We start from the raw sequence: 17,657 nt of genomic DNA, 5'->3' as shown, positions 1-17,657 counted from the left end.
AACACTTCAGTTTTTCGCAAGTACCGAAAATAATCTTCACTGACAGTAATTACACTTAATGCTTGCCAGCAACACTTCAGAAACTTCACAAACAGCACTGCACTACACTCAAACTGAACTGAAGACCGACTGAACTTCACTCAAACTGAACTGAAAACTTACTAAACTTGAAAAAGTCTCTACACCATTCTTATTAAACTTGCATTGTTCGAGAATCATCTGCTTCTCCACAATTCTGGAACGTGTTGGTCTTGCATCAGCCCCAAGCAACAACTTTTACCAAATAGGAGACATCAAAACATGCCAGAGTTCTCTTACATCACATAATACTATAAATCAATTACCATACGAACTAAAATTACATAATTTAACAAGCAATAACTAAAATAAAGCATTTTAAAGAAAAAGAGCAGAAAAATTAGTGCATAACTTACGAAATAACTACGCTTAAAAACAGCAGGCAAACTGGCAACTGATTCGTACCGGAACTAGCTACCGTAAACTTCAGGAAACATCGAGAAAAATCTCGGCTGCCTAACTGGCAAATCTCGCTTCTTAACTAGCTCTTTGTCGTCCTGACAAAACTACACAAGACTGTATATACAAACATAAACCTTATTCTTAATTGAACAGCTAACTATACACAAAATAATCCTTCAACTTATCAGGTCTTATATACCGCTTCTGACGATGTCCTTGCTCTTCCACACAATCCACTCCTCCAGGAAGGTTTTGGTCCTCTTCGTGATTCACTTCTTCTCTTGGGAAACTGTAACCATCCTCTTGCACTTCAGCTTCTTGGTCCTCCTCAACATCCTCGGCTGTGGGTGAGCACGATTCCTTGGAGATGTCCCAGCTGTATTGTCCTGGCCCATGGTATTGCCACAGACGGTTCACGTGTACCACCTTTGGGCGAGACTTCCTGCCTCCCCAAATCCGATACGTTACGTCTGATAGGCGGTCCAACACAGTGTAAGGCCCGTCCCATGGGCTCTGCAGCTTCCGTGACTGTTCCTTCTTTCGTTGAGGATTGTATAACCAATCTTGATCACCATCCTGGAAGCTCACCTCACTAGCCTTGGGATCATACTTGCACTTTATCACCTCTCCTGAAAACTTCAGGGCTCCTCACACTTGATGATGTACCTCAGCCAGCTTTTCCTGAAGGTGCTTCACATAGCCCGTGGTGTCTGTAATCAGCTCTTCCCCAGATGGTCTTCCCATTAACAAGTCAATGGGTAAATGTAACTCGTGGTCCAACATCAGTTTTGTAGGGGAGTAGCCGGTAGACTCATGGGATGCAGACCAATATGCCATCAGCAATGCAGGTAACTTCTGGTTCCACTCTGTTTGTCCATCTATGCAGTACCTGGCCACGTCTTGTCCTAGGGTCCAGTTGAATTTCTCCAACATCCTGTCTGACTGTGGTCTTAGGGGGGTCGTCCTGGTCTTCTTGAACCCCAGTAACTTGCAGCATTCACAGAACACAGCAGACTCGTAGTTTCTACCCTGGTCTGAATGTAGTTCTTGTGGCATCCCAAAACGACAGAAAAACTGATCAACCAACACCTGAGCAACAGTCACAGCCTCTTGATCAGAGATAGCATAGACTTCTGGCCACTTTGTGACGTAGTCCATAGTGACACATATATACCGGTTCCCTCTCTCAGCGAGTGGCAAAGGCCCAGCAATGTCCATCGAGACTCTTTCCATCGATGCATCCACTTGGTACAGCTGCAGAGGGGCGCGACCATGTTTCCTGGGTCCCTTCTTGCCACAGGACACATCACAGGCCCGACACCACTCTTCAACATCCTGATGCATGGCAATCCAGTAGAACCTCTGTCACAGTTGGCTTAGAGTTTTCTTCACTCCCAGTTGCCCGCTAGTGATCTGGTTATGGGGCTCATCCAAGATCTCGGACCTCATCTTCTTCGGAATCACCAATTGCCAATAATTGCTGAGGCCATCGGCTGTCTCCCACTGATGCTCCAGTAGTCCGTTATTCAAGCAAAGAAGGTCCCATTGACTCCAGTAGCTCTTGGTCGGAGGGCCTAACCTGGAAATTTCTCCCTATAATGGTCGCACTGTACTCTGCTGGAGACACTGTAGCACCAGTTCGAAATCTGCATCCTCCACCTGCATCCTCCTCAGGTCTTCATCTGACACGCCCTGTCACAACAGTATGGCGGCATTTCTTTCTATGATTCCCAGTCCTACAACACTCCTTGCTATCTGTTCTTCTGTCTTCTCGAACACTATTCATTAAAGGTTCTCCTGCATTTCTTCAGTGGTGGGTCTTCTGCAGCCTTCTTCTTATCATCCCAACCATTCTGATCCGCAAGTAACTCAAACTGTGCACAGTAAGCTTCCCAAGATACTCTACCATCAGAGTCCAGAGGTTTCTTTTTAATTGCACCCCCATTATAGCCATGCACTTCACTGGTTTGGGCCTAAAAACTAGGGCTTATCATCATTAAGGCCAGGACTTAAATCTCCTACATTCTGATTATTCAACCTGTTATGCTATCTATAGATGCTTGGGATCCATCAAGATTCACCATACACTGTCTGTTCTTTTCATAAACTCCATGTACACTAACCTGAGGCTCAGCAGTGCAATATTTCTCTACAGCCTCAATTTTCTCACTAATTATCTTATCATGGTCGACTACATGTTTCAGCTGGCTATCTACATGCTGTCTGCACTCAATCACAATTCCCTCACTAATCTTCAAGTGGTTGTCCACATGCTGTTTGCACTCTGTCACTATTTCCTCACTAATTGTCTTCAGCTGGTCATGTACTGTACATGCTGTTTACACTCCATCACATTACTGCTTATCTCATACTTCTGCTGCTCTAGCTTGGCATCTAGTTCCACCTTAAGCTGTTGCTGTTCTTCCTTCATTTCCCCCAAGAATGCATCCAGTTGTCCTTGCACCCTCAGTTGTACTTCCCTCTGTTGCTCCTGTAATGCCTCTTGAAGTTGTTCCCATCGTTCTTTTTGTTCTTCACGTTGTGCCTCTAGTTGTTCACTCTGTGCTTACAATTGGACACTTTGTGCTTGTAATTGTTGAGTTCTTTCTTCTCTGCGAGTATTAGCTACACAATTGTCGCCAGGGAAATTTCCTTCTCCTGCCCAGATCGGGACCTTGTCTTCACACCTTCTGCTTTCATGTCGAAGGTTAGATTCACTGCAGCACTGAAATTATCCCACACTCCTGACACCAGTGTTAGGTCCTCGCTCCACACTGCCATAGGCTCCAACAGCTGTAGTTCAGCACAGGAAGGACGTTGCCCAGTGAGTTGTTCTTCCTATGGTCAGCCTTCAGGTGTACACACAAGTTCAGCTGAGGCGAAAATAAACACTGGTTCCTTGAAGTTCACTGTGTTTATTTTCCAAGTAATTCCACTTGATGCTTTCCAACTTCTCTTCATTATTCTCACAAGCACTGGAACTATATACATACTTTAATGACTGCAGGTACACTTAATGGTTAACAACACTTCACAGTTATTACACTTAATGTTTGACAACACTTCACAGTTTTTCACAAGTTCTGAAAATAACCTTCACTGACATTAATTACACTTCATGCTTGCCAGCAAACTTCAGAAACTTCACAAACAGCACTGCACTACACTCAAACTGAACTGAACACCGACTGAACTTCACTCAAACTGAACTGAAAACTGGCTTACTTGAAATAGTCTCTACCCCATCCTTATATAAACTTGCATTGTTCGAGAATCATCTACTTCTCCACAGTTCTAGAACGTGTTGGTCTTGCATCAGCCCCAAGCAACAACTTTTACCAACTAGGAGACATCAAAACATGCCAGAGTTTTCTTACATCACATAACACTCTAAATCATTTACCGTACGAACTTAAATTACATTATTTAACAAGCAATCACTTAAATAAAACATTTTACAGAAAAAGGGCAGAAAAATTAGTGCATAACTTACGAAATAACTACGCCTAAAAACAGCAGGCAAACTGGCAAATTGCTCGTACCGGAACTAGCTACCGTAAACTTCAGGAAACATCGAGAAAAATCTCGGCTACGTAACTGGCAAAACTCGCTTCTTATATATATATATATATATATATATATATATATATATATATATATATATATATATATATATATATATATATATATATATATATAAAGCCTCCCTTAGGCAGAAGGACAAGGAAAGAATGAAGGAAAAGACAGAAGAGGATGGAAGGAAAGATGAATGGAGGAGACGAAAGGGCAGACACCCTAGAGCAGCACTACATCGTATGAGTGGATGGTGACCGCCCTCACCTACATATATATATATATATATATATATATATATATATATATATATATATATATATATATATATATATATATATATATATATATATATATATAAAATCATCCAGCCAACATCCATATATATATATATATATATATATATATATATATATATATATATATAAAATCATCCAGCCAACATCCAATTCTACCTTCCCCCTTGAGGAGCATAGGAGCCAGGGGCTAGGCAACTTGGTCCTGAAATTTAAGATGAGAGTGACCAGCCTCACTCATCCCTGAGTGGCATTACATGAGCAATAAACCCCAACCTTCCCTTGGATATAAACCCTCACCGGCTCAATCCGATTGGAGTGCCATAATTACCCACTAAACCACCAGGCTCCAAAATTCGGTTATATGGTTACCACCCAGCATACTAAATGGTTTCCTGGTGTAGAGAAGACCATTTCGTTTGTTACTCAGTGTAGAGTCACCCACAGGCAGAAGTAAGAGGAAAGAATGAAGGAGAGAAAGACAGAAGAGGGAGTGTGAAGCCTCCCGTAGGCAGAAGGACAAGGAAAGAATGAAGGAAAGACAGAAGAGGCTGGAAGGAAAGATGAATGGAGGAGACGAAAGGGCAGACACCCTAGAGCAGCACTACATCGTATGAGTGGATGGTGACCGCCCTCACATACATATATATATATATATATATATATATATATATATATATATATATATATATATATATATATATATATAAAATGTGTGTGTGTGTGTGTGTGTGTGTGTGTGTGTGTGTGTGTGTGTGTGTGTGTGTGTGTGTTCTCTATTCTTGAAGTGGCGCGAAGGACCACCCCACCAGATGAATAAAAGCACTCATTTTTAGCAAGAGTAGTTTGATAAAATATCATCATACTTAAGGATTAATAGACTACTCCTAATGCAGTTCACAACAATGAGTTGTTTCCTAAATTGATTGAATTCGGTTGCTTTAAGGAAAAATTTAGCCGAGAGTAGTGCAGGCAAGCATAAGAAATGTTGACAAGAACCAAGTAAATGTTGGTAAACTACAGTAGTGGTTCTCAACGTGGGACGTATGGCCCACCAGGGAGCCATGTCAAGCTTATAGGGGGGCCATATGAAAGAGACTGAAACATTAGGAGGCAACAGTAAGTCTCCAGAGGGGCCACCCAAACTTAACTGGAAGGGGTATCATCAAGTCTTCATAATCCTCACATTTAATTCTCTTTGTTAGTTTCAGCAGCATTTCCAATGTAATTTCTATAATTTGCAATACACATCTCAGTGCAAATGGCAGTTTCTATTAAATGAAATTTCATATTCATAAGAAGCAAACAGTAATATTATAAACGTTTTGAGGTGGTAGACACTGGCAACTCAGACACATTCCAGTGACGTCAAGTTAGTCGCCAAATCCCCTCCCCTTTTTTGGCACTCCATGTACATTTTATTACCCACTACACATGATGATTTCAGTGTTAAATCCTATTTTCCCACTGCCTATCCAACTAACAGCTGTTGTGAGTGGGTGCCCATAGAGATAAATGGGGAGCGGAAGTGAGACTATGAAAAACAACAACAACAACAAGTTGAGGAACCCTGCACTTACACTGGAAATCGACTTTTCTTTGCCCTGTGGCCTTGTAATTGACTGCCTGTTCTCAAATAGAAATCCTTCATCCTCAGCTTACTCTACACCGTTCTATCAAAGTTGACCTTAATCAAACAGAAGTATGATACATTGCCGTGTGATCTTGGCCTTTGACTTTTTTTTTTTTTTAACTTCATAAACAACAGCTCACCATCTTGACAAGGCCTACTTCCCCCTAGTTAGGTTCAGATAAGATTAAAATTGTTAATTTGTCCATACACTGACATTCGTGGGCCAAACATTGGTCTTTCCCTGTATAATAACCTTTGGCCTGTTGCTCTACAAGAAGACAATAGCTTGGATCCTTGGCAAACTTTCAACTTTTTCAGTACGTTTGAATAAAATTTAATTGATATAGTCAGAGATTACTAGCAAAATGCAAGTCCGTCTCTCAGTCACACACACACTCACATATGTAGGCCTATCACAAGTGTGACATGTTGGGATCTAAAAAATGTCACTATTTCAGAAGACAGTTTGAACCCCTGGAAATAGGGTGTCTTCCACTCCTTTGCCTTGAATTCTTTACACCACTTTAATTTACCTAGTAATTTAATTCCATGCCCGACATTAAATTTATCTTCCATCGGTTTTGTTATTTACACATTGTTTAGCATCGTTTTAAGTTTTCAAGTCTGCATCATTAGATGTTTACCCATCTGCTTTTATGTCTTTACAACGTTGCAGTATACCACGTAAATCAGTCCCATGCTGAACACTTATATTTCATTAACTTTCCCATTCACCGGTCTCTCCCTCTCCCTTTATCAGTTTACATTTTCCTCTGCTATCTCTGCCTGTCAGCAATCTCTTGCCCTGACAAAGTCACTCATGCCTGTGTTAGTTATGCGTTCATGTAGTTTTATTGTGATATCCTCTACTTCCTATACTACCGCTTTCCTCGCTTTACCCGTTCCAGCATCCCTGACTCTCGTTTTCTTGTTTACCCTTCATGGACCAGACAGGGTCCGGCATATTCCAGAGAAAAAAGTCAGTAACCTTGATGCAATGTAGTAGTTCATTATTTGGGGTTGATTACCTCCGCCAAGGAAGCTGGAGGAAGTAATGTTTTCACCTCTATTTGTCTTTTTGTTTGTTTGTCCACAGGATAAGTTATTGATGGATTTCGATAATATTTTGAGGATATGTGGGTCGTGGGCCACGGAACTGTTGATTAAATTTCAGAGGTCATCTGAGCTGACTAGGAGAGGCGTCGGAGGAGGTATTCACTCTCTGGGTGCACTTAACTTGTTTTCCTTCTTACACAATTTTAAGAGTTGTCAGAAACATAAAATATATGAACGAGATAACAACCCATTCACTAACAGCCATTGTGTTGTAGTGACCCAAAGCGGTGGCTGAATCGGTAGAGAGGCGGCTTGCAGTCCTAATGGACCCAGGATCGAATCCCGGATGGGGCAGGGAACAGTTTAAGGATTTGAATTTCCTAAAAAAGCAGACTTTCCTGATCTACCAGATGACCCGCCGACATGTCGTAAAAATACCCCCGCTAATACCAGTACACCAGTCCTGTATGAGACACCCCTAGCATGTATTCAATATGGACGGTGGGTGTTAGCGCCGAAGTTGTGACATGTGGAGGTGTAGGAGGACTACTGGGCCTTGGGATAGGCCACTACCCCCAAGAAATAGGCCCTGAGCTTTTGCCCAGAGTTGGACACGTAAAAAAAAAAAATAATGATATATAACGAGCTTACGATTTGGTGACACTGCACAACATAAAAAAAAAAAATGCCTTCTGGGAATTCCAGCCAACCGTCACATCATCAGACCTTGAATTTTACTGATGTAACAAATCACCAAACCAACAGGTGTCAATAAACTAAGCCCATGTACTGAAACTCTGTTTAAGTGTGCTTACACCTGGTTTTGTCTATTTTCATCGTAATCGGGTTCATCATAGAGCACGAATCTGAAATGTTGTTATATCCTTGCCATAAAAGTGTATTATAGAGTGTGGGTAGGCCATCGGTGGGAAGAACAAAATACCAGTCTACTAGTACAACAGGTTAAACTGCAGCGTTAGTTTTTCATTCTTCTTCCATAAATAACATGTTACTTGCATTGTTTCGCGTACTGAACCAATCACCGATATTTACTGTATTGTTGACTTGTTCTTTTTTTTTTTTTTTTCCAAACGGGGACGAGGGAGAGGAGAATAGGTGAGCTTCTACTGTGTGTGTGTGTATGTTTTATAATGAACAAAGTACGGTGTCGGGTAAGTCAGCTTCTTTCACTCGTTTAACCTTTACAGTCACCAAAAGGGTAGGGTGAAACTCACAAGAAAACTAACTTACTTTACACTGTAACATACAAAAAGACAAGGATTCGTTTACAAAAAGAGAGACTCATATAGGCTTTCAGCACAGATATAAAGATTAATTATTTCTCTTTCCTAAGCAAATGACAGGTGGAAGCTTGGTACTCACAGCTTGAGGAACTAGAACTCGTTGGTGATATAATCCACAAACCGGTGTTTTAAAGGAAGGTAAACCAAAATGAGAAATGATGTTCAGTCTCTGTGTTTTGTAATCATAGTGAAAGACTGTGTCTGCAGATATGTTCCTAGTGATAAAATAACTGTCTCACTCTAGTGAGGAATATATATATATATATATATATATATATATATATATATATATATATATATATATATATATATATATATATATATATATTCCTTATACCAGCAATATCATGTCAAAAGAATCATAGGAACATATATTACAATGTACTGGCAGAAATTCCATCACAAGTCACCACTAGTAATTACGCACTGCCATGCATTTTCATTGATTTAAGAGCAGTGATGCACACACGCATCCGTAACACACAAACTGTACATTGCTCCAAACATAGGAGAACACATAAACCATTCAAACTATATTGTCATCTGTGTGTGTGTGTGTGTGTGTGTGTGTGTGTGTGTGTGTGTGTGTGTGTGTGTGTGTGTGTGTGTGTGTGTGTGTGTGTGTGTTCAGCAGGACGGCCCAATACATAAAGAAAAACATAATCAGGACGCACGACCATTGAAAAAATTCGCCGACAGCTCTTTACCAACATTATGTCATAACTTCCTCATTTATTTTTCCTCCCCAAATGACAGAGTATCTTTCCTTTGTTCATCGCTGTACCAACAAATGGAACCCATACCTCCTGCATGCCACCACTTGGGCACTACCGTAGTACCAAACTTTCTCTAGTGAATCATGCCAGGGCTGTTGTAGTGAAGTTTGGTGTGATGATATTAACGGGGATGTTGCTTTTTTTTTTATGACATCGTGGATCTTGTTGAAGGTGAGTGTATGCTATTTATTGAACTGGAAATCCGTATTACTCTTCTTGGCCCCCACCGTGATTTATTTCGTGAATATATAGTCAAAACAGCACTTCCTGCCACACTTGAATATAATCTCCCATTTGTGTGTGTGTGTGTGTGTGTGTGTGTGTGTGTGTGTGTGTGTGTGTGTGTGTGTGTGTGTTTCCCTTCATTCTACTGGTGTAAAGTTGTTCATTCACCAGCCATTATACTTCAAAATTGTCTTTCTTTTTGCCTCTTTTCTTTCGTCTCCCTGTACTTTCAGATCAAATGAAATGTACGGTATATGTCTGAAGAAAGATAGATGCAGTGTTGTATGACAGCAAACTCGATGAAATGATGAGAAAATATATAAAGAGAACTTGCTAAAGACAAGTAATAAACGATGCCGGAGATTCTAGCTGGGAGCATTTATGAAGAAAACTAGTATGATGAGAGAGAGAGAGAGAGAGAGAGAGAGAGAGAGAGGAGGGAGAATGAATGACTATATACAGCAGGAAAGAAAAAAGATGAAAGAGAGACTAACACTGGAATGAAGCAGTTGGAACTAAGTTATAAAGGTGAGAAGATGTGGAGGAAGTTCAATCAGGAGGGAACAGTGCTGGGAAGAGAGATCGTATGCAGGAGGAGAGAAGAGATGGATAAGGAGAGATGAGTAGATGGAGGGACGAGAGGGAAAGGTAGAGAAGAGTTAAAGGAGAGAGGAAATGAAGGAGAAAATAGTTAGAGGAGAAAGCTTGTTGCGGGGAACGAGAAAGGAGTTCGAGAAGGAATGAAGATCCGGAGGAACAGAGACGAGTTCGAGAACAGAGAAAAGCTGAAGAAGAAAGAATATTTGGAGAAGCAGAGAAAAGTTCGAGGAAAGAGAAAAGTTGGAGAAGAAGAGTTGTAAGAGGAGAGAATTATTCAAGGGATTGTTTTCTCGTAATTCTTTTCGTTCGGGAGTTGCAAGAAAAAAAAGAAAAGCTCTCGTTGCACGAAGGTGAAAAAAAAAAAAAAAAAGGGTATATTAATGATAATACCGAGTGTGAAAAGATAGAAATATGATAGAAAGGAAAAAAATAACGGCAAATAAGGAAAGGTATCGGAGATAGAAGTATTTGAGGGATTGCTTCCCCTTCAAATGTTACACTATATCACTCATCGTCCTCCCCAGCTCTCATTCGGCCTGCCTTCATAATTATCATCATCTTTAAATGAAAAATCTGAGGAAAAAAAATTGTGATTTTGCTCGTTTCTTGTTTTGCTTCGTTAGATTTTTCTGTGCTGATCCCCCGGTGGCTTTTTTGTGTTCTTGTATTGTTTTTTTTTTTTTTTTTTTTTTTGACAAGTTTGTCAGTCTTAGTTTTACAGTCGCTCACACTCTCCAGCTTTACTATATACCTGATTCACCCACAGCTATATATCCTTGTCAATTTTGCCGGCTGACCGATTTCCAAATATTTTCATGTCAAATCCAGACTCTTCTTTATCTTATCACGTCCTCAAAATTACGTTATTGGTGTTGATACAAGCCGGATGTTCTTGTATCGCAGGTTCAAGTCTCACTGTGTCAAGAGAAAAATATTATATATATCTATATATCTATATCTATCTATCTATCTATCTATCTATCTATCTATATCTATCTATCTATCTATCTATATATATATATATATATATATATATATATATATATATATATATATATATATATATATATATATATATATATATATATGCTCATAACAGCCACGTTGTTTGTTTATTTGTCCTTGAATTACGGCCAAACCAAGGGTGAGGGACCCCCAGACCCATATACAGTATATTTTGAATCGTGGTGACCCATCGGTGGTTTTAGGGAAGTCAAAATTGCGATTTGGGTTATCTGAGGTCACCAGTAGTGTTCGCCTTTTTGGCCCGGGCAAAGCCGAGTATCTCTAACGCCCAATTTTTGGCATGGAGACTCACATGCCCTCCATTTCGGATATAGGCTATGCGGAGTTGACCTACGAGGTCATTTGAGGTCCCTGGTCAGAGATCATTTGAGGTCACGAGTAATACACGCTCGAACGACTGGACCCAGCAGCCCAACTTTTAACATGGAGGATCACTTGACTTCCTGTTCGGACGCGGGCAATGTGAGGTTGACCGACGTCATTTGAGGTTGCCGGTTAGAGGTCATTTGAGGTCGCCGGTAATAGCAAACAAGTGCGCGCAAATACTATGTGTTAGTCTACGAAAGCTGAAATAGAAAGTTCCTGGACTTCTTTTGACCCCTCTTCAAAAGCATACGAGGTACATGGTCTTTCTGGAGTAAAAAGACTGAACTAGAGTACATAGGATTAGAGTGTTTGCTTTTTTTTTTGGCCAGGGCAACACCGGGTACCCCTGCTGGTATGTATATGTATATGTATATATATATATATATATATATATAATAGATAAATAGATAGATAGATAGACAGAATAGATAGATAAATAGATAGATAGACAGACAGAGATAGATAGATATAGATAGAGATATAGATAATGGAGAAACACATTACACGCGTGGACACGTAGACACATGTGGAAAGTTTTTTCCACTCTAGCCGGGAAGTGAACCGGGAACCTTAGACAGGAGTCATACACTGATAACAATACACCATTGCATGATAAAAGCTAAGCCATCCGAATTCTATGAAGAACAACAACAATTCGAGATACCAAACCTCTGCCATGGCTGAACAATCCCACAATGGTAAATAATCCTAAAAAAAAACAAATCCGGATGATGATTCGGATCACCACCAAAATCTAATGAATTGTTCCGTGGGGCATAACTTACCCCTAAAAAAATAAAAAGTAATAAAGTAAAATCCGTTCATAACTCTTTGAGTGATCCTTCTAACAAACATGCAAACAAGCAACCCAACACCGGCAAGAACATAACCTCCTTGATGAAGGTAACTAGGTAAATCCATTATGGGAGGATATGTTTCAACCGAAACCCATATGATTAATCTATCCCAGCCAGCACAAGCGCATTCCTATGTACTTTCAGACTGATGTAGCATAAAACTGCTTACAAAGAGCAGAGAAATCGTAGTTGGTGGCATTTATGTATTAACAGAGTTAGCATAGTGTACAAGAAGAATCAGAATCGGTAGAATGGTAATTGCTTGGTCCCTGTGGGAGTGTAGTGATCCCTCCAACCGCCTGTTAGTGATTAGAAACGGTGCAAATATCCTGACAGACCCTTTCTGCCACCAGGCCCCCAGACAAACATGCAAATACTTTCAACATGACAGGGACCTATCGACGCCAGTGTCAGTTTCTGGATTATATGGCAGCCTGGGTACACGACTTCATATTGACTGTAAGTTTGTGAAAGATTTGGCAGTCTCGTAGCAACATATGGTGAGGATAGACGATAGGGACGAATGCTTTACTTTTTAATTAAGTTATGGCGACAGATGACGTACGCAAGAAATCTGACAGATAACCATGGTGAACGGTGCAGTTGTACTGGAATGTGTGTTGTAAATGCCGTACGATTTTGCCTAACTTAGAGAAAGACGTTTCGTATTGGAACAATTGAACACGGGCAAAATTATGCTGTTCTTTAATGCTGGATGCATTATTATATTAAAAGTTACTTTGGCCAAAGTACTTCAGTAAACTTTTTTCTTACTTCATATTTATCTAGGTATCAGTGTACCAGTATATCTAACTGTTTATCTATCTGTTTGTGTATCGATCTTAAGGACTCTTCATTGATCTGACATCGGTGAAGCTTAATATGGCCTGTATGATGGAAGCGGGAAGGGTGGAGTAGAAAGACTAGGCAAGGAAATAGAAAGAAAAATAGACAACTGAGCAAATGACGAATGTGTAGTAATCATTGCAGAAGAGCCTCGACGTTGTAAAGTTTTCTTTAAAGACGTAAGAAGAATCGTCATCATCTTCATATCCTTTTCCATGTTCATGTGGAGTGTGGATATTCAGAGTTCGACTCTCGGACCACTAATAGGGAAGGAAGGGAACCCCCAGGTCCCTTCTCCTCCCTCTTACAGTTCACAGATCACAGAGGGTGGAATACTGTTTCGAACATTAGAGCTGGGAGCTTGGATCGTCATGTTTCACCGTCAGAACAAGGAGAGATTTCCAAATCCCACTCTCGTTCATGTAGCCACCTTTTTGTGACAGGGAATACCTGAAGAATATTTTTTCTTCCATGTCAATTGGGATGAAAAGGTAAATTCTGTTGCTGGTAATTGCAACTCTGGTAGATGTTGCCATTAAAACCAAAAAAATCGGTGTTTATAAGTGACCTAATTTTATAAAGAAGACTCGAAGATTCAAAGGACGAATTCCTAAGGTAATTTCTAATCACAATGACATTTTGATGTAATGTCAAATTCTGCTTAGTTTCTTTATTAACATATGATAAAAGTCTTCAAATAGTCGTGGTAATATTGGTGTATTGGAACCGTTATACCACCTCGGTCACTAACTGTGAGTTTTTAATGCTTCTTACTAAACAAATGCAACAGAGACACTGAATGAGTGATTACACGATTGAATGAGTAGAGATTTGATGGAATACATGAATGTTTGTTATGACTCGTATACTGGTGGAACGCTTCTCTTCCGTCCTATTTAAAATCCCTTTGCCCGGCCACTCCGTTCCCAAAATAAGATTTCTTAAGATTTTTGTCAATGGGGATAATCAATGGCCTTGAAATACACAACAGAGGCTTGGACAATGAAGGAACAGTTGCCAGGTGCTCGTGATAGTTGTAAGCATGTAAGTCATACCCCAGACAACATTGAAGTTTTAGCTAGGCGTTGGTGTTACGTGGCGAAGCATGCACTGAATTATGGGAACGTAAGTTTTTGCCATATTCTCCAAAACAGAACAAATGTATCAACTGGGTGATGCAGAAGGAAGTAAATAAAAATACTATACTTCGGGTTTATAACTGCGTTTTTTTTTTTTTCCCAGCCAAAGAAGCAGTACCCTGTTTGCTCCCAGCGCCCAAAATATAGGACGAAACCAGTTATTTTCAAAGGCAAATTAAAGGGGGAACCCCCGGGTATGGACGTATGAGTTTCGTGACTATTAGCCGATAAGCGGAGGGCGATACGTTTATTGCCTTCTGGCAATACCCTTCACACAGAAAGAGCCTGAACACTAGTGGCTTAAAACTAACAGCTGATGACCGAGGCGGTAAGAACGGTTCTAGCACACCAACAGTGCTACAGTTACCTGGACATTTTTAGCATACTGTAAATATGGAACTAAGCAGCATATGGTATAATGTCATTATGACACTGATCTAGAATTACTTATAGAATTCATCCTCCAAAGGAGGACATGCTTTGCAGAAATATCATTTTTATCAGAAAAACTGTAATGTGGGAAGTTCTTAATAACTTTACCTGTTTACCCTTTCCATGGTACAGTATTACCATTCTACGAAAATTTCACCTGAAAAGAAATACACATACCCAGACACGAGCAGTGAGAATGATAGTTTTTTATTTTTCGAAATCTTAAATTTCATGAACGTTTACAAGCTAAGCCAGTAATGAATTTTAGGTAACACCATAAAATCATAATGTAGCATTGTGAGCCTGTGATTATGAGGAAATATCAAAGGCAAATAAACAAACTTATGTCCACATTCAAAAACATAAGTACACATTTACAGAGCATAGAAAGAAGGATTCAAACAATGAATATGAGCAAAGCCTTATCCATTCTTTTGAAACTTGTACAATCAATGACAAAAGTCATGTCTCTGTTTTGTCCGATGATTTCCTATAAATCGTGAAGCATTTTGAGAGTCCTACCACAGTAACGCCGTCAAGATTGGCATGCCTGATTATTAAAAGCTTCGTATCTGTTCCCAGTGAGATAATGGTTTAAATGAACCCAAGGGCTTCAAAGGTTCAACAGGATTACTGTGTCAAGGTTTCATATACGAGGTGGACTGCGAACCATTATCCATGGATGATCACCTGGAAATTTCATCTTACACCTGAGCCACGGAACGCCATGTAGATCTACGAGAACCTAACTGCTAGTATGGAGAGAGCTAGCAACAGGCATCCAACCACCAGGGAGATTAGAGGTGGTATAATCTCCCATTATTAGGAGGAGAGTATCCTGAATATATTGCATAAATATTCGGTGTAAGCAAGAAAACAGCCTAAGAAAAGGAAAGGAAAGGACAACGGAAAACAGTCACCGTTCAGGTCGCCCCCGTGTTACAACGGCGGTGCAAAACCAAGAAATAATAGCAACCATGGAAGCTGAACCAACACGCAGTTTCCATGCAGTAACGGATGCGTTGCACCTGGAGTGCAGCTCATGAACAGTTGTGCGTCGACTTCGGTTGTCTGGTTTATTTGCTAGAACCCTAGCTGTGAAATCTGCCTTGACAGCAAGAAACAAAGAGAGTTCATTAGCATTGGCAAAAGAGTATGCTGAAATGCCAGTGGAATTTTTGCAGTCATATTTTATGACGAAAAGACGTTATCGTTGGAGGGTTTGAGACCACAGTCCTTTTGGCACAGAGTTAACACAAGGTAAGCTAATCGCATGCATGGGTTTAGATTGTAATAATCACGAATATAATTTGGTTTTCCTGACACAATTACTTCATCAGTTTCCATTCAGAAGGAAAGGGTTGCATTTTGTTTTCATAACAGGCTCGTAATTTGCATTATGACCATTTACCTCCAACCCTTTTACCTCCCCCCCCCCTCCCCAATTACGAGCAAACAAACTGGCTCCTCATGTGGTTTATAACATGCACCCCAATATCCTCTACTTTCATATTACAGATACAACAAGGAGAATGTTGTTGCATCAAGGAGTGGTGCATCACAGGGGGAGTTTGGGACTGGATGGCGTGGAGTGGTGTAGGGAAGCTGGTCGAGATATATGGTTGTCTCACTTCCGCAGACTATGTTGGCATCCTGAAGGATGTCTTCTTACCAGCTTTGAGGGCAGTATTCGAGAAGGAGGATGCTTTTCATGTTTATCTGGCATAGGATAACAGCCCAATTCACAATGGCCGGGTTGTAAGGGACTGGTTGGCAGCACATCCTGAAGTGACACTCCTTGACTGGCCTCCACGATCGCCATCCCTCAACCCGATTTAGCATGTGTGGGCATATCTGAGTAAAGAATGGCTTGGATGCAACGGCAGGACTCGGAGGGAATTATTCGGCTGCGTAAATGAGTTATGAGAGAGCATTCGATTACAACAGAGTGTTCCCCAGCATCTTGTCGAATCAATGCCACAAAAGCTTCAAGAGGTCACCAGAGCAGACGCGGGCTATACTAGGTATTAATGTTGTGCTATGATGGTATGTGTGTTTTTGGTTTGTGGTGTGATGATGATGTTAGATGTTAGCTTATTGGCGGTGTCGTTAGGATGGTGACGGTGTGATAGTGATATGCAATAGCAGTAGTATATACTACATGTGAAGGTAGACATATAAGTCTCTTGTTGCAATAAAGAAAAGCCATAGTTGTGTATTTATTTTTCCAGTTCATATCCTACGATTTAGATATTGCATTCCTAGTGCTAAGAATGATATGGGAAATCCGAGTATTCAACACATGTATTGAACATTCATGCGAGGCTCACACATTGCTTCAAAGAGATATGCAATCTCTGAGAATATCAATAAGTGCTTCAAAAGAGGCCGATTTGATCAGAAAACGTCACAAACGCGAGTATACAAACCATTCTGACATATGACATGTATCCTAGCCCCTTTGGCAGGCTACCAACCGTTCACATGGCATACGGCAGACAGCACCGAAAGGTTAGCCTTTACCAGATGTCTTCACCAAAATTCGGGACACGACTTTTTGACTGTACGTACAAACGCCCAAACAAGTGATGACCCGATTCCCAGTACCTTTTACTCAGAAAGTGGTATCTGGCAACTTGAAGGGCCTAGATATATTTTCTTTATTGCACACCAGGAAGAACAGTATTTCGGTAAAACACAAAAAAGCAATATGTGTCGTTACCGTGTAGCCAACATTTCGCATTACGTGAGAGGAAACCAAAGTATACTAAAGTTGAGGCTTTGCCGTGCGAAAGAATGTCACGCAAGGCCAATCGCTCAATAGTTTCACGGTTAAAATGCGGAGAAACTCTTAATGTTTGTTTTACATCCTACCCCTACAAGCTGAAGGAAAAATGCCCCATAAAATAAAACCTACAGATGAAAGTAATTTCAAATTCACAAGTTCCTTCTAATCACAAAATATAAACATCAAAAAATATATTATCCACATTTCAATCCCATGCGGAATGATATTTCCGCGGGATAACAAAGCCGTGAGCTCTGTTT

Source organism: Coenobita brevimanus, chromosome 105, assembly GCF_032717465.1.
Source record: "Coenobita brevimanus isolate Jiangsu-jjx chromosome 105, ASM3271746v2, whole genome shotgun sequence".
In the NCBI taxonomy this organism is placed as follows: domain Eukaryota; kingdom Metazoa; phylum Arthropoda; class Malacostraca; order Decapoda; family Coenobitidae; genus Coenobita; species Coenobita brevimanus.
This window is presented reverse-complemented; position numbering follows the sequence as displayed.